This window comes from Cyprinodon tularosa, unplaced genomic scaffold, assembly GCF_016077235.1.
Source record: "Cyprinodon tularosa strain WSP-4 unplaced genomic scaffold, ASM1607723v1 ctg479, whole genome shotgun sequence".
Lineage (NCBI taxonomy): Eukaryota > Metazoa > Chordata > Actinopteri > Cyprinodontiformes > Cyprinodontidae > Cyprinodon > Cyprinodon tularosa.
The window spans coordinates 517,199-542,884 of NW_024039206.1; the positions used below are offsets into that span (position 1 = coordinate 517,199).

General features: G+C 41.3%; 1 long non-coding RNA gene across 1 annotated transcript in view; it reads left to right on the forward strand.

The window, feature by feature from the left end:
* Window positions 1-606: 606 nt before the first annotated feature.
* LOC119794408 overlaps window positions 607-25,686 on the forward strand; it is a 37,552-nt gene continuing 12,472 nt past the window's right edge. Inside the window, exons 1-2 of the long non-coding RNA XR_005282214.1 lie at window positions 607-893; window positions 8,415-8,464. This is a non-coding gene — a long non-coding RNA (uncharacterized LOC119794408). The remainder of the gene's footprint in view (window positions 894-8,414; window positions 8,465-25,686) is intronic.

A 25,686-nucleotide genomic window follows, 5' to 3' on the forward strand; every position in this document is an offset into this window, starting at 1 on the left:
AGGACAAAATTTGCCATGTGAATGAAGGCAGCAGGATTGACATAAACATTGCTAAAAAAAAAGAAAGTAAGTGAACAAAGATATACATTTCCTACCATAAGTATTGGTTTTATCTTATGTTGAAAAATAAAACAGAAAAGGTTATGGTTTCCCCAAATTACTTGTTTTGTAATTATATAAATATATATATTTATTATTTTAGCCTTTTAAATACCAGAATTTGAAAATAACTTGATATTTGTCTATCTTATTGCAATATTTTCAAATATTAATTGTTGTCATCTTCCACTTTTTCGATCGGGCCGACTTTCAGCCTGATTCTATGTTGTGCATCGTGTAGTGTATAGGGGGTAACGAGGGGTGATCAGCCTCTCACGACCACCTCCCGATAAGGAATCGTGAGGTCGGGAGAAAATCTAACTGACATGATGCTTGACCAGACTCTTAAACAGGGGACAACTGCGGACACAGAGGCAGATTTAACGGTTTATTTCCTGGTTTAATGGAGCAGAGCTCAGTCAACTTAAACAGCAACAGGGGGAGAGAGAGTCTGAGTTTGGATCCTTTTCCAGCGGATGGTCTTGTGTTGTATTGAGGGTGGACACGCAGCCTGATTGGTCCTGTAAGGAGTCACTGGAGAGGAGACAGTTCCAGAGCAGCGAGGAGATGATGGAAACGGACCTGATCCTGGTGATCTGGTTCTGTGGAGGAAGAGAGCAAGGAGAGGTTAGAGAAGAATCTGGGAGCTTAGTTCGCTAACAGAGCTTGACCTGTTTTACCACGGAGAGAGTGGAACCAACTGGCAGCTTGTTCCAGGAAACTGCTCCAATATAAAGGCCCCCACTGATTGTCATCAAGGAGTAACAGCTGGAACCCATCAAGCCTGCCACCCTGTAAGTAAACAAAACACAAAGATTTAACAGTACCCCCCCCTTCAACGGACGCCGCCTGGCGGACGACCTGAAACAGAGACCGCCGAACACTCAAAGTCATTGATGAGGGAGGGATCCAAAATGAAGGAGCCTGGAACCCAGGACCACTCCTCAGGACCATATCCCTCCCAGTCCACAGAGTATTGCCTACCCTGATACGGGCAGTGGGAGGGAGCTCGGGAAGAGGACACAGGGCACTTGAGAGGTAGGGCTTGATCAGGGAAACAAGGAACACAGGATACACTCGGAGGTGGGAAGGCAACTTGAGGCGAACAGCAGATGGACTAAGAACTGACTCAATGATGAACGGACCGAGGAATCTATGGGATAATTTGTGGGTGTATGACTTAAATAGAAAGTGTTTTGAAGACAACCAAACCTTTTGACCAGGTATGTAGATAGGAGCCGGAACTCTCTTGCGATCAGCAAGACACTTATTTTGGGCAGATGTCCTTTGAAGACCAGCCTTAGTCTTATTCCAGATTCTTTGGCAGTTCTGTTTAAGGTGTTTGACAGAAGGGATGATCTTATCTGGGAAAGTGTTTGATAGAAATTAAGGCTGGAAACCTTGAGATGCCTGAAAGGTAGACAGACCTGAGGATGATGATATATGAGTGTTATGGGCAAATTCCAGGGTAAGTGTGCACTCCATTAGGTGGGGTTGGAAGCACAAACACACCGAAGGATATTGATTGAGTTCTTGATTGAGGCGTTCACACTGTCCATTAGATTGGGGAGGAAAATCAGAAGACAGGCAAGGCCAGGCACCAAGAGCTGAACAGAAGTTTCTCCAGACCTGGGAGACTAATTGGGGTCCTTTGTCAGAGACAATTTCCGTTGGGATTCTATGAGGGAAGACGTGATAGAAGAGAAGTCTAGCTGTTTCTAATGCTGAGGGGAGTTTGGAGAGAGCAACTAGATGACAAGCCTTAGAAAAACGATCAGTGATGCTGAGAATAACCTTTTTATGTTTGGATGTGGGAAGACCAGTAATAAAGTTGAGGGAGATGTGGGACCAGGGCCGACTAGGGATGGACTACGGTTGCAGGAGACCAGAGGGGGGATGATGGGACGTCTTGTTTCTAGCATAGGTAGAACAAGCACAGACATATTGAATAGCATCCTTATTCAAGGATGGCCACCAGAAATATTGACGGAGTAGACCAATAGTGCGACTTACTCCAGGATGACAGGAAATGATGATGAATCATGATGAGTGTCCCCAATGGATGGTGCGAGCACAAATGGAGGTGGGAACATACCAATGGTTAGGTAGACCTCCGCCTGGGTCTTGTTCAGAGATCTGTGCCTCCTGGATAGCCCCTTCCAGATCCCAGGTGAGGGAACCAATGGTACATGTGGTGAGAAGAATGGGTTCAAAAGACTCTGGGGGTTCATCAGGAGAGTGAAGTCTGGAGAAAGCATCTGGCTTTGTATTCCTGGAATCTGGACCATAGGTGATATTAAGATTGAAACGGGAGAAGAAAAGGGACCAACGATACTGTCGTGGGTTTAGGCGCTTGGAAGACTGAAGATATGCCAGATTCTTATGGTCTGACCAAATCATTAGTGGGAGTTCAATTTCTTCTAGCCAGTGCCTCCACTTCTCAAGACCATAATCAAAGTGGCAGATATCAGGAAATCCTACCAATGGCTAGACAAAGCTGGACTGAAGGACAGCACAGAGGCACTCAACATGGCTGCACACGAGCAGGCCCTAAGCACCAGAGCAATAGAGGCCCAGATCTACCACACCAGACAAGACCCCAGGTGCAGACTGTGAAATAGAGGCCTATGAGACAATCCAGCACATAACTGCCGGGTGCAAGATGGTGGCAGTGAAAGCTAACATGGAGCGCCATAACCAATTGGCTGGAATAGTGTACAGGAACATCTGTGCAGAGTATGGGCTGGAAAACCCAAGGTCAAAGTTGAAAACACCTCAAGACGTGGTAGAGAATGATCAAGCCAAGATCCTATGGGATTTCCAGATACAGACGGACCGAAGAGTAATGGCAAACCAACCGGACATTGTGGTGGTGGACAAAAGCAGAGGAAAGCCGCTGACATGTGGCTGACATAGCACTACCAAGTGACTGCAACATCAGGAAAAAAGGAACATGAAAAACTAGAGAAATACCAGAGGCTCAGAGAAGAGCTGGAGAAAACCTGGAAGCTATCGGCATAAGTGGTACCCGTGGTCATTGGGTCCCCAGCTTGGAGGAAAAAGGGGGGAAAGACCACCCGCGATAGGTGAGTTTTATATATATAGTAGTAGCCATTCAAAATTTCCACACTTTCCTTGATGGGCCCTTGGCTGATCATTGACTGATCATTGCCTGGTCTTTGGCTGATCATTGGCTGGTCCTTGGCTTCTAAAATATTATTTCTGTCATGATTTATTGACATTAAGATCTAAAGAGAAGCATCATCTCTTGGACAGACGCTGTAATTCAGTATTTCTTTCCTCTGACTCCACCCCCTTTACTGAAAGGATGGTCCCTTGGCTTGAAAATGGGGAAATTCTGAATGGCTACTACTGTAGTGGGAAACAGCATAGGGATGATGAGCTGAATGAGAAGGGGACTGGGGGATACGGGACTGATTGCAAACAAATCCATCATCATTGCTTCTTATTTTGCACATTTACTGGTTCTACTTTACTATTTTCACATCTGACTTCCTATGTGGCTCATCTCTTTGATGGATATTAATGCATTCTGCATTTTGGATATGGATGCATCATTTGTCTCAAATAGACTTGATCAGTATATCTGTTGGATGACAGAGGGGAGCTGTGCGTCATGCTGCAGTGCAACAGTCAACACGATTTACCAAACTGACTAAAAAAGCTTCTATTTGTGATGGAATGGAGGAAGATAACTAGAGTAAAACTACTGGAAAGATCTAACAGAAAGACGTAACAAATGCAACGAAAAATGGCAAAAGTCTGACCTGGACATACAAATATTAGGGCACACTTTGGCTTTTCTTTTCAGAGTTTTATGTTTAAACATATTTCTAAAAATCTCTGCAAACTGTTGCATTAGCTAAATTATGTAAATAAGAAAATGCTGTAAAACTCGTACATAGAGCTGAAGTGTATTCCAGCTTAACTGATGGCAGCAGTAAATGAATGAAAGGTGATTCAATAATTCTTATATAATTTCCACTTGTATGGAGGCAGGTCACTGCAGCTTTATTTTCTATTTCCTTCCTTGTAGGTTTGGGGGTTTTTTTCTTGCTTTTTTTAACTATATTATATGATGATCACATGAAAGGTGGAAAAAGATTAGAATATAATTTAGAGACTGCAGCTATGACAAAAGTTGTAGCAGATAACTAAACTCATCTCAAACAGTATTAATATCAACAAAACACAGCAAATTCAATTTATACCCCCTATAGTTTTAATAAGCTGAATACCAGTATCACTGACAAATGCCAGAGGACGTCTGTAGGGGATCTTCTTCATATGTTTTAGAATTGTGTTCACTTGCAAACCTAATAGAACAATGTAATTCTGATAACCTCAGCAGTTTGTGGGCTTTCTTTAGATTCTGACCAGGATATGAATACTTGGAGATTTTATGTCCTTGAAATTAAATCCTTGTCAGAAATACTTTGTTTTATTAGCATCATCTGCAGAGAAAAAAATATACTTAAAAACTGGAAATCTATGGAGCCTCCAAACAAGAAACATTGGATCAATGAACTGTTGTCATACTGTACTCCTGAAAAAATTATCCATTCTGTACAACATCAGCTAAATTTGACCGGATATGGAATCCCTTCCTGGGTATTCTAACCAGATTAGACACTGATCAGTATTGATCTTTACTGGCTTGTTTTAATTATTTCAATATTTCTGTTGTGTCCTTTTCTCTTAATTTTGACCTTTCAAAAATATGATTAATGCTTAAAATAACACTAATACAATGTACATGTGATGCTACATGGAGAGTGGGTGTTTTTTTTTTTTTTTTGTTTGTTTGTTTTTTTGAGGTACCAAATATATATATATATATAAATATATATATATATATATATTTAGAGAATCATTATTTGACAATTCTTTGGCTGTTGAAGGAATAATAGAAGCGTACATAAAAATAGATTAAAACCAGACTGAATTAATTTTATGAGATCTACACACTGCAAAAATGATCTAGAAATTAGCAAAAATTCCTTAAATTAATTGTTTTTACACTTAATTTGAGCTGGTTGATAAGATGATCTGCCAATGGAATTAGTATTTTTACACTTAAAGTCAGATAATATGCACTTAAAATAAGTCAATCCAATAGTTTTTTCTTATCTTAAATGCAAATTGTCTCGTTTCATTAGCAAAGTGTCTCTCTTCTTAAAATAAGTGCATTTATTCTTGGATTGAGGAGATAAAACGGAAATTATGCCAATGGAACAAGACAATTTACACCTAAAATAAGAAAACACAATTGCATTGCCTTATTTCAAGAGAATATTCTCTAATAATCTTATTTTAAGAGTAAAATACTCATTCCATTGGCAAACTATTTCATTCAAATTAAGGGTAAATACAGTTAATTTAAGATATTTTTACTTATTTCTAGATCATTTTTGCAGTGCTCCATTCTGCTGTTTCTAACACTGTTTCTCAGAATATTAAGGCTCCAGATGTTTCGGAGAAGGTCCAGTCTGTGAATCCCAGACCCCCCCCTCCGACATTGTTTAGTCTTCTTCTGTCTGAGAAAAGAGACGTGTGAGCACACCCAGAACCCCTGACCTCTCCATATTGTCCGGGTTCATGGCAACAGGGAGGTAACAATCAGCGCAGAGCTGCAATAACGGACTGATACATTATTCATCTGCATGGTGGTGGAATCACCTTTTTTCCTCCTGTTGAGAGGTCATAGATCAGGGTGAGGGAGGAAGCAGCACCTGAGAGCCAGCAGGGATTCAGTGTTTTGCTCATGGAGACACTCAGCAGGGTGGACTGATGCACACGTACAAAGCCTGCTGGCCTTTACAGCCTGCAGACTTCAATTACAGGAGCTCCTTGACATTGTGTGGGAATGTTGTCTGTTGAATCGCATGAAAATATGAAAAAAGCTTCTGAGGAACCAGTGCAATCACTTCCAATGGGTTTAGAAATGTGTCCGTTAGTGTCATTTACAATGGTAGGAATATTTTACTGAAAACATTTCTTTTTTATCCCCTTAAAAATAGGAATTGGTAAAGAGCAAAATATGTAAATTAAAACAGAGACATAAGAGGACGCCAGGGCAGCAGAAGCTTGGTTTGGTGTAGAAGGCTTCCTCGCAACGCTGCCAGTTCTTTTAGCTCTGCGCCTGCCGAAGACACAGACGTCCATCCCCGTGAACACTGGGACGCAACTCAATGGGAAAGGAAAGGATTCTGATTTATTATTACAACCGTTGCGTATATTAGCTGCGACATATGAATCAAGATGCTAGGACCTAAAAAATGTGATTGACAGACGACCGTTGATATATGATAGGCCGAATTTAGGTGTTCAGGCTGATGTATAATTAACTGGCCTGAATAAGATAACAAAAAAACCCCCACAGATATTAAAACAGGATTTTTTTACAAATAGAAATTTCCTAAATTTTGGGACAATATAGTCTGATAAAGAGTACATTTATATACATGTTTAAGTTTACGATTTGACATTTAAAAATGACCCTTGTGACCCCACTTGGGATTAAGCGTGTCGGAAAATGGATGGATGGATGGATTTAAATATGACTTTCCTACGACTTTAACTCTTAGAGGGTTAGGATATTTAAGTACTCCTAGTATTGGTTTGATTTGATAAAGTGTTAAAAATCTAGACCCTTTTTGAAACATTTTAAAATGAAAACATCATGGATGGGATGTAAAAAGCAGCGCGTTTTTCATGCTGTTGGGGAATAAAATCTGCACTTTAATCTTATTTGGATTATGAGCGTTTTAGCAGTTGATTAGGTGTGTTTCAGTGAGTCTTGGACGTTGCTGATTAGAGCAGAATGAGTCACTTTAATACATGTGTGAGCATTCATGTCTGCCCCTGCAGTTATAACACAAACAATGTGGGATTTAAAGCAACCTTCACTTCAGCAGTGTGTCCTGTTCCCACTGAGGCTTTTACGTTTAAATAACTGATTTAAATACAGACTAGTTGAAAGTTAGCTTGACTGTTGGTGAGGGCAGCGGAGAGCTGTTCAAATGTATGAATGAGCCACAATGAGTTGATATTTAAATATGATCCCTATGACACGACCACATATTTAAAAAAAACGCCCAACCTTTTCAAAAAACGCTATGATAATCAACTTTAAACAAATACAAATTGAAAAACACAGAAGTAGGTTTTAGTGGTAAATATGAGTCCTTGCTGATTGGACGGCGGCAACAGTTATCTTTTACACCAGAAGTCATTCTGCTTACCTTCGCTCATTCAATGTCTGAACAGAAAACATAGAATGGCTTCACTTTTAAAAGACAAATGTTGCCGTAGGCCAATCAGGGAGGACAGGGGTTTCCCACTAATATCTACTTCATGTGGTAGGTCGCCATTGTGATTCTGAAAATGCTGTTGTGCTTAAAAAAAGTTTAAAATATCAATCCACTGGAGTTCATTTCCAAGTTTGAAGACGTTTCTCTTCCATCCATGAAGCTTTTTCAATTTAAAATGTCAGAAATAGCGTTGAGTTCCAGGTTTAATACAGTAGCCCAACAAAGCCTTGATTTTGCTTAGAAAACATGCAAATAGAAACGGATAAATGGGTCCACCCTTAGGAACTGGGTTGCTTTGGCTTCTTTGTTAGCCTGCAAGGCCCCATACCTGTCTATGTCTCTGAAAGAGGGGTAGTTAAAGGGAACTGTTGGTCTGGCTGAATAGGTGAGGTCTTCTGTTCCCCTGTAAAGGGGTTGGGGTTGCGATGATAGCGGGAAGGAATCCACTAAATTGCTGCTTTGTAGGTTTTTGAAAGCTGAAATCTGAGTCCCCCACCTCTGTTTAAGGTTGGTTTTTCTTTCTTGTCAGATCCCGCCCCTCTCAAACCACCTGTTTTCCTGGATGGGAAGCAAAATGTCTTCAAACTTGGATAGTTTTTTTTTTTACTTTTTTGGAATGATTTTGACCTGGATGACTGAGAATCTTCACCAGCATTTTGTTGCACTCCTAAATATGGTGTTGTGTTTCTAGATATGTTGTTGCCTTTTCAAATGTGTTGTTATGTTGAAGGATTTGTTGATGTGGCTCGCATTTCGGAGCCACCGTGAATTTTCCCTTTTTACCGTATCTGTCTCCTGCATACGACGGAGTATTAGGGCCAGGCTAGAGATTTTTTTCTTATGCTATTTCCGGAACAAAGTCGAAACATACGAGAATAAAATTTTAAAATTACAAGAATAAAGTCACAATGAGAATAGTAATAATATTCCGAGAATAAAGTTGTAACATTATTATTATTTTATTTTTTATTATTTAACCAGGAAGTCCCATTGGGATTCAGAATCTCTTTTTCAAGAGAGACCTGGCCAAGGTAGCAGCCAAACCACAGGAAGTTCATACATATTTACAACATTTTACATTTTTCATCATAAAATCAGAGCAGTATGTTTAAACACATTGAGCATCTCAAGAAAAACAAGCACATATCTCCATCACTACATTCTTCATGGTGGCTTTAAATTCATTAATGGACACGAGAGTTTCTAATTTGAGCTCTTACTGGAGGTTATTCCATCCCCAAGGTGCAGACTTGGAGAATGCAGTTTTTCCCAACTCAGTTGAAGCTCGGGGTACATTAAAAAGTAACCACTGAGAGGAGCGCAACTGATAACTACCAGAACTCATGTTAATAAAGCAATAAAATCACAAGAATAAAGTGGTAATATTAAGAGAATAAAGTCTTAAAATTGCTAAAAGAAGTTGTATTTTATGACAAATCCTACAAGAAGCACCTTCTTCTATAAAATGAGGAATGTGGAGCATCGTGTGAAGTTATACTTTAGCATCGGTTTGACAAATCAGGAAATCTTTTAGCAGCAGCATCAAACTGGGCAGGAGGTCAAAGTGGACTCTGGTTGCTGATTGGTGGAGCTGGTCGGCCGTCATCTGCTGGGCGGAGCTCCAAGCTTTCTTTCTAAAACAGGTTGTTGTATGATGACTTCTTTCTCGTAATATAACGTTACGACTTTATTCTCAAAATAAAAAAATGTAAAAAATCTCTAGCCTGGCCCTAATACTCAGTGGTGCCTTTGGGTGTGATTCCTTTTGGAGAATTATAAATGGCAGAGGAAATATCTGTGGATAATTCTGAAAGTATACGATTCATCTGCTGGGAATTGTTAAGGATTATTCTGATCAGTCCCACAGCTGTGCTGGAGCCATAATCCTGATAACACTCATTTCTCTCTGACAGACGGTGTCGAATATGATCCACATTAAACCACATCAGCATCAGCTCTTCTGACTGACCACTGCTGACAGTGACATCACAGAGCTTTGAGCCAATGAAGGGATGCAGAATAAATCATCACACTAAAGATCCTGGAGTTTAGGATCAAATCTGGATTGGGGGGACAATTTCTATGTCCACTTAGAATAATACAGTTTTATTCTATAAATACGAGATGAAAATGCTCTAAATCCCGACTGAACTCTGGTAACCTAAAACTTTGAAAGCAGTAGATGTTCATTTTAGACCCTCAGTTGTTGTTTGAAGGTGTTCCCAGCTGAGTAGGAATTAAACTGTGTGTGTGTGTGAATGTGCCTTTGGACCTTGAGCCACGCAGCTGTGGAATGTAGCCGGCTGGTGAAGCCTATTAGCACATGGGGCCCTCCAGTCACACATCCCTGATAGTATGTGTGAAACCAGGCCGCATTCGTACAGGGAAGGAATTTAACATGTTTGTGCTTCAGCCTTTATGGCGGAATAAATCCTCAAAGCACTGGGAATATTGTTGCGTTGCATAGTGTACGTGTGGTTGTCAAGACGACAGATATTAGCTTAGCGGATCAAACCGCAGCTCTTTTTGGGATTGTCCTTAGGTAACAGATTAAATCCTGAGATTAGAGTCACTTTAATCGTAAGATGGGAAAAAAAACAATGCATGCAAGAAATGAGAATTTATCATTGAGTTTGTTCATGTGAAAATTTCAGCAGTGCAAAAAAGTTTAACCTTGTAAAACATAAAGTATTTGTTTATTGAAACATTAGCTCTAATAATAATATATCAGTGGTGTCTAAAGTTCACACATTTGTTACTTCAGTAGAAGTATAGATACTGCAGGTTAAAAACACTCTGGTAAAAGTTGAAGTATCAACTTGACCTCTTTACTCAAGTAAAAGTGAAAAAGTATGTGCTCCAAAAACTACTTTAAAGTATAAAAGTATAAAGTAACCTTTAAAAAAAACATCCAAATGCCACTATATGAATTAAAAGCTCAATTTTACGACTATTTCTAATAATTCTTAGAGATAGGACCAAGGATAAGGGAGGTCTTGTTGGTCTCCGTCTACCGATACGCTCTCGCCTGTGTCCGACCTTTCAGACATTTCAACATCTTTTTCTGAATCCCACATTGTAGCATGGCATAGACAATTCACGTTAGCAGTTTGAAGAACACCTGCTTGCTTCTGATGATTTCCTTTAGCTAACCAATGAGTGTTTGCGTTCTATGACTCATCCAATCACACTAGTTTTCACTAGATGTGGGTGGAGCCAATGATCTGCATTGGATGGAGACATGACGGGAAATAAATATTTAGAAACATTAAACCAGGGGTGACCAATTAAAAACCAGAGGGGTTTGAATAAAGAAAACCATCAACCAGTAAAGGTCTGGAGACATTTTTTAATGATCTGTTACTTTAAACAGAATTTAACACTGAAATAAAATGTGGTGTTTATGCATGAATGTTATACACCGAATTTTTAAATAAAAAGGGTTTTTATGGCTGATGCTCATTTTCATTCCCCATCATTCATGGGGTGATTCTCGAAGCTGATTTATCTTTTTCTGATGCCAATACAAAGAACCCCAAATATCGTCCATCAGGTCTCTGTACAGGCGGAGCAGGAGTTTGGTTCACATGGATGGTACTAAGTCAGACCTGCTCCCAGTGGATGAGGGACTCGGACAGGACCGCTCTCTGTCACAGATCCTGTTTTTTTTTTATTTTTGTAATTTTTTATTTATCTTTTTTTTTTACAGTGTCCTGTCTGGCAAGGGGGCAATAAGAATAATTGTCTTGATGCCAAAAGGAACCCAACAGATTTTACTTTCACAAGTGTAGCGGTATTGCAGTTGCCATACTGCTCCACTTGTTTCATGTATATAAATTGCTTTATTATAATTATGCAGGGAGTTTTACAGTTCATATGGACACTGCAATGTAAATAGAACAGAAAAACAGAAGAAGAAGAAGAAGAAGGAAAAAGAAAAAGAAAAAAAAGGACAAAAGATGAAAGAAAGAGGAGATAGGAGGGAGACAATGACAAAACATTTTCAGTCTGCTTCATCACCTGCAATGAGATGAGAAAAAAAAAAAGAACAGCACAACCAAAAGACATGGTACGAGATATACAATAAAGCAAACACCTTGAAACTATCGCTAAAGTAATATTATTAAGTCTGACATGTACTCTGTGTTACCTGAAGATATGAATGGGGGGTTTCTGTTTGGAAGTGAATCTCTAAGTACCTGAAGCCTAGCACCTGTAGTTGTTTGTGAGGGTGAACTTGTGCATGTAAAGTTTTAACCATAGAAAAAATGCTCAATAGTGGTTGTGGAGAGCCGGAGAGGCACACCCCCCAGAGCACTGAGTCCAGCGCCGGGAGACCCAAAGCCCCAGGCGCCCAAAGGGACCCCAGAAGCGGAGGCACCAAGGCGGGGCCAGTCCCGGAAATCAGACCCCCACCAAGGCAGGAGGAGAGACAGCCACGAAGAAGCCCCCCAGCCACCGCCATGCCGGCGCCCCGGGGAGCCGCGGTGACGAGTCCGCGGGCCCCGCCGGCAGCCAGCCGCCCCGAAGTAGGGCCGGGCACCGAACACTAGCCCCCCCACGGCGCCGACCGAAACGCCCCAGCCCCACAGAGCACCGAAACACGCCCCGCCCCCCAGCACCAAGCCCCGGCGACCGGCCGCAACACTCACCGCGACCGCACCACCCAGAAAAAACACTCAGGCGGCCCCGCCCCCGGCCGGGGCCCACGCGCATCCGCCGCGAACCGGCCGCAAGCGCCGCGGGACCCCCCCAAAAGCCCCCCCGGCCAAAAGCGCAGCCCCACCCCACCAAAACCGATGCCAACAGCGCGCAACGAAACACACCGCGCACAGAATCAGCCCGAGAGCAGAAAAGCCGCCCGGCGCAAAACCGCAAGAAGAGCAGACCGCAGCCGGCGCAACCACCCCCCCCCCCAGCAGCCCGAGGGGCAGCACAAAGCCAGAGCGGAGCGAACCACGCCGCCCCCCCCACAGGACGAAGCCAAAGCAGCTCAGCCACGTCCGCCGCCCCCCCCCCCCGCCGCCCGCACCAGGCCCTGATACGCGGCCAGAGCAGCTCCGCCGCCCCGGCTCCCCAACACGCGCCGGCCATAGCCAATCCAAGCCCCCACCCGCCCCGCAGCCCCACCCGCCGCGATCAGCGGGAACAGAGCAGCCCCGCCATGCCTCCAGGAGGGAAAACCCACCCGAATACCCAGCCAGCGCAGCCAGCCCGCCCAGACCGGCCCCCCAACACCACCCCCACCGGAGCCGCCCGGACCCCCACACACCAGCGGCGCGCCGCCAGCAGGACCCCCACCCAGCAGGCCCGCCGGCCCCCCGAGACAACAGACATGCCAAACCCCCCAAAAAAATAAATAAATAAATAAAAAAAAAAAAAAAAAGGAGGAATCCCCACAATGCGACAGCGGACACCAGACACCGACCCGCCCGCAACCGCTCCCCCCCACAGAGGAAGAGAAAAAAAAAAAAAAAAAAAAAACATATATAAATAAATAAATAGGTAAATAAATTAATTAATTAATAAATTAATAATTACAATTAAAATATATAGGCAAGAGGAGAAGTGCGAGCGGAAAAACCGGAGCCCAAAACAGGACCCAAGACCCGCACCCCACCATGCCGTGCAGCTCCCCCCCCCCGAACCGATACCACAGAACCGGCATAGGAAAGAAACACCGCCCAGGAACCGGCATCGTAGCGAAGGCACCAGCACCGACCCCGAAAATCCCCGAACAACAGCCAGCCCCACCCCGAAGCGGATCCAGTCCCAGGCCCCAGGGATCCGAGGCTCCAAGGGCACCCGATCCCCAGACAGGAGCCCCAGCAAAGCCCCGGCCGGCCGGGGCCAGCGGAGAGGCCGCCAGGAATGAGCCAGCAGTCCCCCGGGCATCCACCCCCAGCTCCACCAGTGCACTGGTGAGCCCCGACGCCAGCCAGCGGAGGGAGAGCAGGACGGGGGGAATGGGCTCCGCACTTAGCGGAGACTTGAGATGTATTTGGGAGAGGGTGCGGTTGAGACCCCAACCTGGGAAAAAAAAAAAAAATCCTGTTCCTGTTTAGAACCTTTATGGACAAGATTTCTAGGCTCAGCCAGAGACCGAGGGGCTCTGCTTAGCATTTGACTTCGACAAAGTTTACTGTCATCTTGTATACACAGAGTGAAATGAAATGAAACTTCGATACCAACAGTTTTTTAACAGTAAACGAGCAGCAGCTTAGCGTGAACTTTCCCATTTATAAAGTGCAGTAGTGATCAAAACTTAAACAGTGTAGGACAGGAGTAACTAATTAAAAATCAGCGGGGTCCGAATAAAGAAAATCATCAACCAGTAAAGGTCCGGAGACATTTTAAATTAAAATCTGTTACTTTAAACATTGAATTTTTAAATAAAAACATATAATTTTTTTCCATTTTAAAATCAAAAGTGTTTTTTTGAAGTAGAGAACAACAATCGTTCAGTTTGGTTAATAGATAATTTCCTGATTCCCATATTTTCTCAAACCCCTGAACTGATGGTTTGTTATTTTCTTTCTTTTTTCTGTCTTAATGTTGGCAGTGGGCTTTAGGCTGCCCTGCAAGGCTTTAAACCTGGGTTTAACCGGAGACTAAGCCATTCTCAAGCACATATCAAGGTGCTCATTTTGAGCCTGGATCCAGATTTATTGTTGATTCTGTTCATGGTGGAGAATCCTGCTTCACAGCAGCAGGTTGAGCCAAACATCCTCTAAATGTGCAGGGTCATCTTTGAGCACGCCATTTCACTTTTCTTTCACCAGTTCACTGCAGTTCTTCCAGCAGTCCACACTTTCTCTGCTCTCTTTTTCTCATCGTCTTCTCCTTCTTTCCCATTGCCCGGCTTGCCACAGGTTTGCCTGCTGTGTCTACAAGTACCTTCTGGCTCACCCTATGATGGGGATGAAGTCTGGAGGAGAACTGACGGTTTCCTCCTGTGAACCCCCTTTATACCAAAACGCTGCCAGTACGCCATTATACAGTAGCTGGAAGTTAGAAACACGTTTAGTGCTCGTCTGGAACACGGCAGATACCTTGATATGCGTTGAGGAGAAGTTCTGGATAAGTTACGCAGAAGTTATGCACAAGTTACTCAGAGGTTTAGGATAAGCTAGACGCCACGACTGATGAGGAACTGATACTGAACGGATGTCAACCATCAGATAACTGACCTGGAACTGATGACCCACGGATGCCATACGCCAGCATAAGTCAAGAAATGCTCAAAATTTCTCGATGTATGTTGATGTGTGCCAGCGTACTTTAGCATGCTCATAACTTATACAAAAACTTACCCTTAACTTGGAGTAATTCCTTTTAAACTGGCCACTTCCTGTTGTCATACAGGTCCTATTTGAGTCCCGAATGTGGCTACTGAAATCTAACCAAAAATTATCTTTAATCACTTTTGATGCATGATTTGTAATAAAAATTTAAACTTCATTACCTTTGAACATCTGGTTTTAGTATTAACTCCAGTTATCTTTGTCGTAAATTAACATTTTTATAGATGATCTCAAACATTCAAGTGAAACACAAATATTTTAGGGATAAAGACATTATTCTTTATGCTTAAAGTAGGGACTAATTATGATAATAATTTGATCTTACTGAGAATATTGCTTTTTACATCTGTGTGTGTGACGTTTTGAAGGCAACTACAGCATAATTTGTAGATTTACAAGCAATTCCACAGTTTATACAGAACAGGAAGGAGTCATCAGCTCTTTGAACCCATCAGCATAAACAGTTAATGTTTAGATTTTCCACAACAGTCAAATCCAAACACTGCACTTAATTTTTCCCTCATTAAAAAAGAGTACAATGTAAATTTCAAGAATTTTAGACAGTTCAGTGCGGCTCTTTGTCACTAGTGCAAAACAGGCGGTACATGCACGGTAAAAATGCGTCCTGCTTCATCAAAGAAGGACACAGCATTAAAGCCTACAACACTGCAGCCGAAACAGCAGAAACAGACAGATGATTAACAGTATTGATGTTCACTCAAGCACAAAATCAATTCTTTTGACCTTTTAGATGAAGGTGACAATAACACAAGTTGCTTAAAGTGACCTGATGTGTTGCAGGGCAGCTTTAGTTTAATGATTCTGATTCTCGTCTCCTTTCAGTTGCATTAAGTCTTCCTGGTCTAAAAACAGGATTGGTACCAGAACCAGAACCTCCTGAACCAAAGTGTGTCTGTAAATCAAGAATGTTTGCAGTTTATAGAAGATTATCTAATTAAGTTAATCAAACAAATAAAAGAGTTTCAGGAGATTGTTCTATAAGGAGCTCCAGAAATGACATGGGAGAAAAAAGGGATACAGCGTGTGACCAGAATACTAATTTGTTCCCACAATTGATTAATTTGATCCCACTAAGTACTAATTTGTTCCCAAGAAATACAAACTTTATGGTCACCAGTGTTGTTTTCGTCAATGATGACACTAGCTACGTTTACATGCGCAAAATTTCCCCGATCCGATCCAAACCTTGGTTGATCGGAAATTCAAAATCTCCGTTTACATGGACACTAAATGAAATGATCCGATCATGACGTGTGTATACATGTACCAAGCGTTGGATCAGATTAAATCTTTTAAGCATGCGCAGAAAATGTAGAGAATGAGCGATTGAACCGGCGTGGGAGAGCGAGCGGGCTGTGGAGAGAGAAAAGAGGAAGAGGAGGAGGATAAATTCCTGCTTCCTGCAGCTTTAAATGAACTTGAGTGTATAAGTCGGCGTTCCTAGACTCCTCCCGCCATGTTGTTCACAGCGAGAGCGACCGGTGGTTTCCTGTTGTTGACAAGGCGGAAAAACGTCACGCTGACGTTGCACACATGCGCAGTGAAGATTATTTTACTCTTTAGATCCGAATGGGTGTTTACATGGACGCCAATCAGAATGGCGATCGGCAAAAACCACCTCTCTCTTTCGGAATTAAATTTATTTCCGATCGGACCAAATCGGATTAGAATCTTCAGTCTGACATGTTTACATGAAACATTTTTGATCTGATCAGGCCTTCAATCCGATTATTTGTGTCCATGTAAACGTAGCTATTGACCAAATTATTTAGTTGACTTTTTTTTCATGACGATAACAAGAACTGACAACCTAAACATGGATCTTTGATGACCAAAAAATGACGAGTCATGGGTGTGAGTTTTCTCTGAAATAACGAGACCAAATAAAAATGTTAGCTGGTGGTTGGTCAGACGTTTGAGATGCATTTTGCTGTAATCTGTTGGACGAGCAAAGCAGTATCAGCCGTGCAGTTGCATCCTGTTTGGTCATGCCGCCATGCACATTTTGCGTAACCACAGCTGGACCATGGCAGCAGCAGCAGGGATGAAAATAATCCAGAACGGTCCGGTACTGCGGGATAAACTCTGATCTTTCAGCTTTGCTTGTATAGAAATGCGTCTTTGCACGGCTTAGCTCAGAGTCTGCGCTTCTTGCTCCACTCTGATGGTTCGCTCTAAGCAGTACAGCTCCTCCTGCTCTCGCTACTTAATAAACTATATGTGGCTGATCATCCACTGACAAGCGTATAAGAATCCCTTTGTGTAACTATCAAGATTTTATTTCTTTCAGCTCACAAGAGGTGATGCTAAACATTCTTTAATTTCTACCAAAAGGAATCCCTAAATTATATCCAAAGCAAATATTTTATTGCATTCTGTTTATTTCTGGATAAAGAGCCAGATGAAAAGGTTCATAGATCTTTGAATATTTCTCTCTCATTGTTCTCATTTATATCTATTTAAATATGATGTAAATGTTTCCTTGTATTATCATTAAAACATTTTTATGTTTTCTTTGAATACTATTTTCACCCCTGAGCAGCAGTAACTAAGGGTCAAATTCTCAGAAATAACAACAGTTGTAACATTAGTGTTATTAGTATTGCTTTCTGTTGAACAGTTACCATTGTTAGTGGCGTCAGCTGACTGTCACTCCTGAGGTTAATGGTGTGAGACGCACCTTAGATTTTTGAAAGTTGCGATAATACTTAAGTAGTTTGGCTAATGTGACTAATTTGTATCGGTTTACCCGAATACAAAAATAGATTGGGTAAAAACACTGTATCAGTGAGTGTGTCATTTCCAGAAAGTCATGTGACCGATATTAGGTTGTTTGGTTTGACCAAAAGATTGGTTTAACACAAGACTTCCAAAGAAAAAAAGTTGCAAAAAATCATAGATTTTATTACTACCCTTAGTTCTGCTCACCACCAGTAGGCGGTAACATGTTCACATGAAGCTTTATGAACTATGGGTGAAGAATGGTTCAATGCATTGTGAGGCTTCATCTCACCATCACTAGGTTCAAGTCATAAAAGAGGTCAATCATAAAAGACAAACTTTAACTCAAGCAAACTCTGCCCAAACTAACTGAATGCATAACCAAACATAACTGACCTCACAAAGCAAAAGAGTATATTTACTGGGTGATCAAACCAATAACACAATAGGAGTAATTTAAACTAACCAAACAGTCACAGATTCTCCAACACAGCAGTACAGTTAGGTTTTCCAATAATCTAATCTACATCTTAGAAAAATGAAAACACACCAACCACAAAAAAAAAACATCTTGTGAAAATGCAAAAATGAGGAAAAATAAGGAAAATTCAAATTTTAGCATCAGATAGTTGAATAGTCCAAATTTTCCCTCCTGCATTTAGATCTTATCCCTGGCTGCCATCTTTCGCCTGGCCAAAGTCCTCGAAGTTAGGAAACAAAGATTTGTGGCAAAAACACACAAAGTGCTTACAGATCACATGTATTTGAAGTATGTGTATGAATTAATTAGTGATGGGTTAATGAGACTGTGTTGATTCTGTCTCACAGAATACTGACACCTGCTGGACATTTAAAGACACTACAGGCATCTGATTGGACAGACTAAACTAATTGATTTGATGACCTAGCACAATGATATAATTTAAGTTATTGTAGGTTTTATTGTATTATTTCATATCTATCTTTAAATTGAAAATATTTTAGATGCAGCCCATTAATAATGTAAACCTATATCATAACTTGAAAAATTAAGGGAAAAAGTGAATGAGGATGCTTGTGGATGAGGACTTTAAACCATATTTTTAAAATAAAGTACAGTAAAAACAGTAAATAAACTAAGAGTCAATTTGAAATTAATTTTAATTCAGATAAGTTGAGTGATAACTGAGAGGAAAAGGATGACAAAACGAGAAAATTAAAATAAAAACACAGCGGCTGAATCGTTCCTATTCTTTTTAGGCTCCAAAATTCTTGATCATTTTAATGATAAAGCGCAAAAGATTAGGCTTTTTTTTTTTTTTTAGCAGATTCATCATGTTGACGGATACGCTTTTAAACACAGTTTAGTGAGTCAGTCAGTTAGAAACAACTCCTGTATCGGTCACATCACTTTCTGGAAATGACACACTCACTGATACAGTGTTTTCCTCTATGGGTTCCACGCGTCACTGTTAATGAACCCATCACTAGATACAAGTACAGTGAACTAAATGTGCGCGCCTACAAATAGATCAAACGTATTTGAAATAAGAATAAAGTTTTATTGAAAACCAAAGTATGTGTATGAATTAATAAATAAAGGTGCATGTATAGCAGTGAATTTTAAGGTGGCCATGGGTTTGTACGGATGAGGATTGGGGCCACTGGAAAAAAAAAAATTAACTGATTTTTACATTTTATTTCAGTTTAATGTGGGAAAAAGTCAGAATTCTGACTTTAATCTCAGAGTTCTGACTTTAATCTCAGAATTTTGACTTTTTTCTCAGAATGCTGACCTTTTTCTCAGAATTCTGACTTTTTCTCAGAATTCTGACTTAAATCTAAGAATTCTGACTTTTTTCTCAGAATTCTGACAGATAACAAACATGTTAGCATCAAGCCATAGCCATGTCTGTTTTAGAGACTAGCTCTCTTGTTTTAATGACCTTCTGCTCCTCTTTTAATAAGGGGACCCCTCGGGCACGTAAAAAGTTGCCTAAATCCATCGTTTTCCTCCAATGTGTCACTGGCCACCTCAAACAACTCACATCTTTGTCAGTGAAGCTGAGTGCTCCACATCTCTTCCTTCATGGTGCCCATTTACATTAAGATCCAAAATTCTGAGAAAAAAGTCAGAATTGAGAAAAAAAGTCAGAATTCTGACTTTTTTTCCCATGTTAAACTGAAATTAAATTTTTAAATCAGTTAACTTTTTTTTTTTTTTTTTCCAGTGGCCCTAATTCTCTTCCGTAGGTTTGGCCATCACAGAGGACCACTTATTTTGATGATCCTCCCCGAAAAAAAAAAAATCCTCCTCTATACCTTTAATTAAAGCTACAGTGTGTAATTTTCAGCGACATCTAGCGGTCAGACTGCAGACTGCAGCAACATGAACATCTCCCCCCACCGCTTCTCCCCCCCAACAGTACGGCGAGCGTTACGGGACAAAATGTCTTCCACGACGTCCGCATCACCTACCTTCTCAAGTGATGAGGTTTGTTTACATAGATAATTTTAATACTGCCATCTATTGTTCAGTACCGTCTCAGTTCATCTCTCTCAACTTGCCGTAGTTACTTTCGAGCGTAATGGGCGATCTCACAATCGCTAGTTTGTTGGCTCTGCGCTGCCGTAGCGCAAAGATGTCTGCCTCCATGGCTGCGAGACCCGCTCCTATGTAATTATAAATAACGAATTCTAAGGCAACGCAAATATTAAGGTTAAGAGGCTGAGCTCGTAGATGATGATAAATAACATAGTTATGTATAATATATTACATTTCTGACTGTATATCCCTGTAATTATTACACACTGTAGCTTTAATGTAAAAAAAAAAAAAAAAAACAAAAGATTTGAGATAAAACAATTTACTGAAAAAATGAACCGTTGCTCCTGCAGTAGGGAGCTTCTCATTTGTTGAACAATATCTGAGAAATGTAGAAGCCAGGGAAAACATAAATGCGTGGAAACATGGCTGGAGTTTGAGTTTAATGAAGGGACTCAGGAGAACAGTATAGGGAGCAGCCACCTTGTTATGAAGCCTGAGGATTATTTAGGTTTGTCAGTATTGAAGGAAGGACTGGCCTTGTGGATTTGCTTGTGAGACAAGACCCAATTTGTTTCTGTATGGCTTTAAGTGCTTTGAAATGTTTTGATAGAAGTAGCCTATGTCTGATGTTTCACCAAAGCCCCTTCAGAGGAACACGGTCATTATGAGTTAAAAATGGCAACCAGGGTATTCTGAATTCTTCCTTTTGCCTAAATTCTGTGCTCAACGTCTTTCTGAGCACAAATCATCTGTCCAACTCAAGTGTTCTTTTTAAAGAACGCTTAGAGAATTTAATCTAACAGCAATCTGATGCAATGTAAACAAACAGATATCCAATAAAGCAGGGTTCAGGTGGAGGGCGGATGGAGGGAGTAGAGGTCAGAAAATTTTTTCCCACGAATGCGAAGGTCGTAGTTTCAACTAATGAAAGTCTCAGTTGTGCTGGATTTTAGGAAGCAAAGATGGAAGCAGCCGTGGAGGGAAGGGACCTCAAATAACCACAAAAAGTAACTTCTTTCAATTCAGTGATTACAACCATTTTCAGTCAGTTTTAGCTTCAATCTTATTGGTAAGAGTCAATCAAGAAGTTCTTTAAATAATCCCCTCCTGTCTTCAGGTGAGTCTATGGAGTGTTAACATGGAAATCAGATGTCTGAATTTCCTCAGCATGTCATTAGGTCTGCAGTGGCCTCAGGTGTGTTGCAGAACAGATGCATTTAAAAGAAGCAGAATCATAGACAGGAATATCCTGCAAAAACACCTGGAGCCATGAAGACGCTCAGCTCATTTTTCCAGTTTCTGCCACATGGCAGACGCTACAGGCCACTGAAAACCAGCACAAACACACAAGACTTTTCATGTTAATGTCTGCTGTAATTATTTAGTCAAACCTGCAGCCTGAGAATTGGATCCAGTTCCTTTGAACAGTAAATAAATTAATTAATTTACTGTCAAGAGAGGCAAGGTTATTTGGGCTTTTAATGATGGAATGAATTTTCATTAATTATTTTTGCAAAAGAACTTGTTCTGAAAATTTAAAAACTTTGAATAAAAAACATTTTAAAAAGAGATTGAGTGTTATGATTTTATTTACTGCAGTGTCTTCCAGTCCTTGAATTGAAAGGCTGTTACATAATCATGCGTACCAGTCTTTTTTCCTAACGATGTGCCAACAATGTGTTCCCGTGTTAGGCCAGAATCATAAATGGTAGAAGAAACTATGGCTGGAAATCTTTCATTCTATGTGTAATACTTATATAATATGTCATTATTTTTATCTATGGAATCAGGAAAAATCTGTTACTTTTTCACAATGCTTAAATTTTGGTGCTGTACATAAACAAACATTTGCTCTGTCACAGCCTAATGTTTACAGGTTGGAGGCAGTCTGTACTTTAAGGGTGGCATCAAAGGGTCACAGAATTTCTAAAACCAGTTTGAAATAAACAGAGTTACAACTAACAAGAAAACCTGAAAAAAGTAAAAATTTCCTTTTACTTCCAGAATAAATATGCTTGAATCTGTAAGGTTTCCTGAACACTGCGTGCTTTGGCCAGAGGAGACGACGAAAATATTTCAACCAGGGAGGTTTTTTGGTACCCTTTGGTCCAGACCAGGGTCCACTACAGTGCATTCACACATGCACAAATGGTCCAAGTGCAGGAATAAATTCTGGTCCATTAAAGCAGTCCAAATGTAGCCTTTAAATGTCCTCTGGGCAGGCATCCTGTTTATGGTTTTGCTAAGGGTCTGACTCATGGACATTGCATCCAATTTCCTCACATCAGGAAGGACTCTTAAGCCAAAGAAGAAGTGAATCAGTGGTCACCACGGTAAGAGCTGTTCAACCAGTGCTTGCAGTAAGGAAGGAGCTAGGAAAAGGAAAGTGGATGTCTGTTCGTTTAGCACAGCTTTCCAGACAGTGAATTAACATTTCCATTTATTGTTCATAAATGGAGTAGTCAAATAATTGAGAGCAGGTAGGACAGAAGGATCTAGAAGGGAGTTAGGGGAAAGGAGACTGGCACAAGGGGGCAACAGTAAGTTGTTGGGATCTGGAGGTTTGTCCACTTTCTCCACCAGAGGGCGCACGAGATCTCCTGGAGCATGAGCCGACCGCACTGTCGTGGATGTTCTCTTCCCAACGACTTAAAAATTGAAGCTAATCTTCAATCTAAGAAAACAGGCAGAAGTTGCGGTCTTCCAGGTCCAGAGTGTTTTATTGAAAAACACAGAGCATACACACTGAGATGATCTCCGGAGAACAACTGAACATACAATGAAACAGCTTCCCTTTTAAACATTTCAGGCTGGTGGGGGCTCCTCCCCCAAGCTCCTCCTTTCTTTTCATCATTTTAGATGCATTTTCTTCAGTTAAGTTTAATTAATTTTATCCTACCGGAGGAAAGTCCTTTTCAAAACATATTTTTTATATATTTAATTAAAAAACACTTTATTACAGGTCATGATTATATCTCTTATAAGTCATAATAACATATGTTGCCATTAAATCAAAAACACATCATATTCCAGTCATTATTATTTCAGAGCAAAGTTTTCATTCAGTGATCATTGCAGAGCAAAGTTTTCATTCAGTGATTCATGATTATAGCATTTCACATTAAACATGGTTGGCATAATCTTGGTACTTAAACCTTCTGTGTTTCTATTCTTCAAGCATATGTCTCATACATAGGCCTTATTTGGGCTCGGCTGTCTGTTTGCTGGACATCTGTGCACTCTTAACTTAGCCTCAGTGCAGAAGCCACTTTTAGCGGGACTTGCCAGACTCACTGTCTTGTTCTGATCTAAAGTTGCACTTAGAACCCTTAGAGCAGCATCTTGCTCTGATCTAAAGTTGCACTTTGAGCAGCATCCCAGACCCTCTGTCTCTTTTCTGCAGCATACCAAACTTTTTTAGACTTTTAAAGCAAGACCTTTATTCATTGTGAAAGACATGTATATATTTTAATCATTGGTGCACATTAATTCCCTACATTTTCCCCCCTTTGATCCTAAAAGGATCAACACTACGTGAGTCTACTCAAAATATCATAAGTGTAAAATGTTAAAAGTAACTACTGCTCATATATCATGCACATCAAACTAGAAGTAAAACCAAACCTACATCATAAGATTATAGTGACCAATATAGAGGTCATGAGTATATAAGGATAGCTTAGTCAAAGAGGGATCTCCCTCTTGGCACCCTTGTGAGGATCTTTCCCTCGTTGCTTACTTTTTTTATAGAAAGATTTTCTAACTTTGTTTTTTCGGCAAAGGAAAATGTCAATGTTCAAGCAGCATCTTGTGCTCCGAGGGCACCGCATTCCCCTTCGCATGGGTGTAGTCAAGCACCCTTAAATAAACCAAGAAAACCTACATCATTCCTGGGCCAGGCCAGGAAAAGCACATCCTCTAATGGTCAATGGACCTTCAATACCTCCAACCTAAGAGTAATCCTGTGGCACTCTCCTGCACAGTACTTGTACTGTCACGTAAAGTATACAATTATATCAATATTTTTTAACATAGGTATGCATAATCACCAATAATCAGCATTGTCCTTTACATCCAATATGGCGTTGAGATTATTAGTTACATGGCCCCGACAGCTGCAGCAATGTGGTGGCAGTAGCCACGCGCCCCTGATCACTCGACTGCAGCAGCTTTCCTTGCAGGGCGATGATGGATTTTCGTGCCTCCTCCAGTTCATTTTTCAGCTCCTGATGTGCTTGGGTCAAACGCTGCATCTTCCCTCTTGCCTTGGCTTTGTATGATCTGCGGCGAATAGCTTCCATGAGTCGGCGTGAGGTGTCATACTTCAGACCTCTCATCATCTTTGAATATACCGCTGTGGTCATGGATTCAACCTCAGGTGTCAGATCGAAACTAGAGCGATAGGTATGCATTGGGTGAGCAAAAAACCCTGCGAGGTGCTGATATTCCTCCGTGCCGAAAGATATGCCTGCAAATTGTTGGTACCTCCATGGGATTTTTGGGCACGGAGGGGGAGGCTGTGTCTTGTTGGGTGTCTGCTGCATGCCCGATGTGCCTGGCATCTCCTGGGGCCAGTCAACGATTTCTTCATGCACCACCCGTTTGGAGAGGTCGGTGAAGTTGTTGCTTGGGCTGGTGTCGATCTGCAGGGCCCCAGGAACAGGTTCGTTCAGCTCAGCCAGGAAGCCTGTAATAAGAGGTAGAGAGGCATGCTCTTTTCCAATTTGCTCAGCCCGCAGTCCTGACGTGGACGGCCGCTCTTGAAGACATCTGAGGTGGGAAGGTAGTCGATCCTCCGGATTCTCTGGGCTGGCAGGGGTGCTGTTTGGGCCGAAATCGATCCTGAGGTTCCCAGGTGATGGCAGGTTGGACAGTGGCTCCCCTGTTGGTGATGGCGGTTGGTCATCTGGCTGCCTTCTGGGCGTCATCATAGGCCTGTTCCAACCTGGAGGTGCGACACCTGGCTCCCCTACAGGACCTTCTGGCTGCCTGGGAGGGACATATGGGCATGCTTCTCCTAGTGATGGGCCTAACGACGCCAGTGCAGCTTGGTCTTTTCTTTCATTATACGCTAGGCATGCCTCATCGGATGGGAAATAAGACATTTGGTTTTCGTCATGTACAGTGAAATAAGCCTCTGCCATGTTCAATAATCTACCTGTGGGGACATAGTATGGCATATTTAGACATCGTCATAAGATATATTATCCCCTATAGCTACAGATCATTCAACATGCAAATTGCTACATCTACGTGAATAAGTATATAGGTTGTTGTTAAGCCTGTTAATATACATATATACAATTTTGTTAGTAAATAAGAGCACGTACCTGATGGGGTGGGTGGAGATCATGAGTATGTTTTATATACCTTGGTCCAATTGTATCTGCACTACTGGGAACTGTCCAGTTACAATTACAATGAGTCGTGAGACTAGTCCTCGAATAAGGGGCAAGATGCAACAAATAACTATCAATATGATTAATATTATTATCCCTAGAGCCATCCCAATTGCCTTAAGATACCTTCCCCATCCAAGCTTGTTGAACCAGTCCCAAAATCCCTTCAATTGAGTGTTCCAATTAGATTGTAGCATATGCTCATCCCTCATGCGTTTCATTTCCTGTAGGGCTCCTGTAAGGCTGCCATTCACATCTGTATGCATTGGAATCAAAGTACA